The sequence below is a fragment of the Gekko japonicus genome, unplaced genomic scaffold (assembly GCF_001447785.1).
Source record: "Gekko japonicus isolate JY-2015 unplaced genomic scaffold, Gekko_japonicus_V1.1 scaffold721, whole genome shotgun sequence".
Classification (NCBI taxonomy): Eukaryota; Metazoa; Chordata; class Lepidosauria; order Squamata; family Gekkonidae; genus Gekko; species Gekko japonicus.
In genome coordinates this window covers 730192-733581 of record NW_015169195.1, presented here as the reverse complement: position 1 = coordinate 733581, position 3390 = coordinate 730192, and positions in this window count along the sequence as shown.

The following is a 3390-nucleotide window of genomic DNA, read 5'->3' as shown; positions in this document are numbered from 1 at the left end:
TGGAGACGTGGGAGACCATTTCCCTTTGGAGCTTATGTCTCTTCAAGCAGCAGGGGAATGCTATAAATATGGTCAGGCCCGTCCCCCTTAACCTTAATAGCTGAGCTCTTTGTGTTCACTACAAACAAGATTTCAGCTAACCTCTTTGACCTTCTCTGGATCCAGATGCAGCTCAGGTAACCAGTCACTATAGCAGATACCACATGGCAAAATATATAATAATAATAATTATTATTAACATATTATAAATTATTACTATTCAGGAACTGGAATTTCAAAAACTCGTTCTGATTACTGCAAAGAAAAGGGAGAGGATTTTGCCTTTTTAATTTTAGGTGCCTTTGTTTTCAACAAAGGAAAAAAGTAGTTAGAAAAATTTGTTTCCAAAAAGTAATTAATGTTCAGCTTCTTTAACAGATATCAACCCCCCTTCAAAACCATGATTTCCCTCAACTCCCTCTGTTCTTCATGCATAAATGTAAGATTGCACCAAATGTTTCTAAAAGTTACAAGATGTCTGTACGTGAGAAAAGGTGTAAATAAGAGCAATATCATTTAAACAGAGATTGAACTAGATGTGGCTTCAGACAACATCTAATCCCTAAACATGGGTATGTTTACAGCAGTGAATCAATACTACCCATATTTTTAGGACCTAGGATGGGTGTTTCATATGTATTTGCTAACAGCCAGGAAGTTGAAAATATGTATGGAAAGGAAAATCCATACTTGCATGTCTTCTTGATACTATGTGCAGGTGTGTTTTTAACATGCAAATATCCTATTTGTGGAAATAGTAATGTCTAAAGGCACCCTAAGAGTCTGATTTTGCTAAACATGAAGCATGTGAAAGTCCAAGCAGAAGCCCTTTGGTTGCCTCTATTACGAATGTTCTGTAGGTAAATCATTTCAGCATGTAGTCCTGTCACTCCAAGACTTTCCATGAGCTGTCTGTGTATTTTAAAATATTTTTATACTTTGAAGTAAATGGCTTTGCCCACTTATTTCCATTTTGGCTCCAAACATAATTCCCTTCTGAATGGTTGTTGAATTACCACATCCTCTTGGATCAAATCACTGTGTGCTAATCACATTGAAGATCGGTATACCTTGATACAGAAGAATATGATTTTCTTAGTCAAAATTCCCTCAGGATATGATTCCCTCTGTTAAAATTCTCTAAACAGGGAATTTTTTATCACCATTTAAACACATCTATTAGACTGGCAATGATCCAACCTAGAGGCCAAGGAAAGACGTTTTCCCTCCTGAGGGACAAGTAAACAGTTCAACTGCCAGAAGAGGAAATTTGTTTCAAGACAGATTTATACAGAATAGCAGCATGAACTATGTTCTACTAAGCCTCAGCACCGCCCCACTGATTTCAATTATGTTTTTGCCAATGGCTACAAAATCAAGCCGCAATACTTATATACGGATAAGAATTGTTTCCTTGTCCTTTCAGTTGCTAAAATAAATCCAATTAAAGTGAGTATAATTGAAATTAGAAAGGTATGAAATGTCACAAATCTCATTGATTGGTCGGGATTGTCCAGCAAGGTCATGGAATAAAGAACAATGAACAGTAGATATTGTAGACCTTAGATATATTATTTGAGAGAATCCCACCTTCAAAATGCATAGGCCAAGCCCTAGTTTTTCATGTTAAGCACCAAATACACAGCCTCAATATATGACAAATCATATTTTCTGGTCCTATTTTGGAGTACCGTAAAGTGATTCATGAACAGGCTCTTTGTGTAATCCTCTGAACATTTACTAGGGAGTAAGCCCAACTGAATACAGTGAGACATTTCTCTGTAACTTTATATCAAATCAGGACTGCCAAGATTGGGTGGAGACAAAATTTCAGGGGCCCTGTCACTTGGGGGTGGGCTATGAGCCCCAGGAAAGTAATGTGGCTTTATTTCTGTACAATATTTGGAATTGGTTAAGGCTAGGGATGGGCATGGACTGAGAAACTGCAGTTTGGTTTGATTAATAGTTTGTGCCCAGTTCATGAACCACAAACTGTCATGCACTTTTAGATGTGGTAGAACACCCCCCCCCCGGTGTGACAGGTAGTCATTCTGACAGGCGCAGGTTCAGGAGGTTCAGGAGTGTAGAGAATTAGTTCTGTGCAAGCTAGAGACATCAAAGTCACAGGGACCTCCCCCAGATGCTCCTCTACATACCCTCCAAGTTCTGCCCCCTGTTGCTTTGAAGTTTGATAAACATTTAGATTGAGCGGAGACAGTTTGACTGGAAATATATCAATTCACAAACCACATGAACTGCCACGAACAGCTTGAAAGTTCATGCTGGTCGACTTGCTACAAACTTCACTTTTGCAAACCACGAACCAGCCAAAATACATCACGAACTGTTTGTGAAATGGCTCCTGCCCATTCCTAGTCAAAGTAGGGCAGAGAGAGGGAATCCTGGTCTGGGGACCAATGGTAGTTCTTTACGGCCTTGCATTAAAGTCTGACAGCACAAACATTAAACAGATTATGGTTTCATGATCATTTAAATATCTGTGCCTTTGTAATTAGCAATTATTGTGAAGGCTCCAGTGGACAAACAGATTCAAGAAAGGTAGTCACTAATTTTGTGATGGTTGGGGCACTTTGGTCTGGTGACTTGAGTATATAAAGCTTTTCCTTCAGTTGAAAAGAATGGGTCAGAACACGCATACATGAAGACCAAATATACATTGGCATTCATGTGGCGCTCTAATCAGGGTGTAGCTATTGATGCTGCTGTTCAAGAGACTTTTTAGAATGTCTCAGATGTTATGGGCAACAAAATGTACCATTCTTGATGCTTAAAGATCTTGAAGGCTGTCTTCCCTGCTTCTCAAGATTTGAAATTTCATCCCACATGTGCTCATTATCAAAGACGGTGAAGTTCAAATAAAAAATTATACTTCAATAATGTGCCAAATCTGCTGGAAGACTTGTTAGAAATAAAAATGTTAGAAATAAAAATGAGAGCCCCCTTCTAAGCACAGTGGGTCTGTAGGCTCTCTAGTTGCTAAATCAGGGGAAAGAAGAAGGAATGAGTGACTCTTTTGGAAGATAAACCTGTTTTAAGAAGGATTAAAATATATAAACTGATCTACTCAGTTGGGCATATCTCCTAGCTCTGCATGCGCTCACTCTATGCCTGTTAACTATTTTTAACTGGAAAGAATGTATGCTCTGCGTGCAGACAGTTGTACTTTAATAGGGATTTTGCGTGTTTAATATGTTGCCTTTTCTAAGCTCTCACCCATTAAGTATATATTTCTGTTCCCTCACTCTTAATGCTGGCTTCTACCTTACCATCTCTCAGTAAGGCTGCCAGCTGTTTCTGTTAAGACTTCTTGTGCCTTTAACTAGTGATATC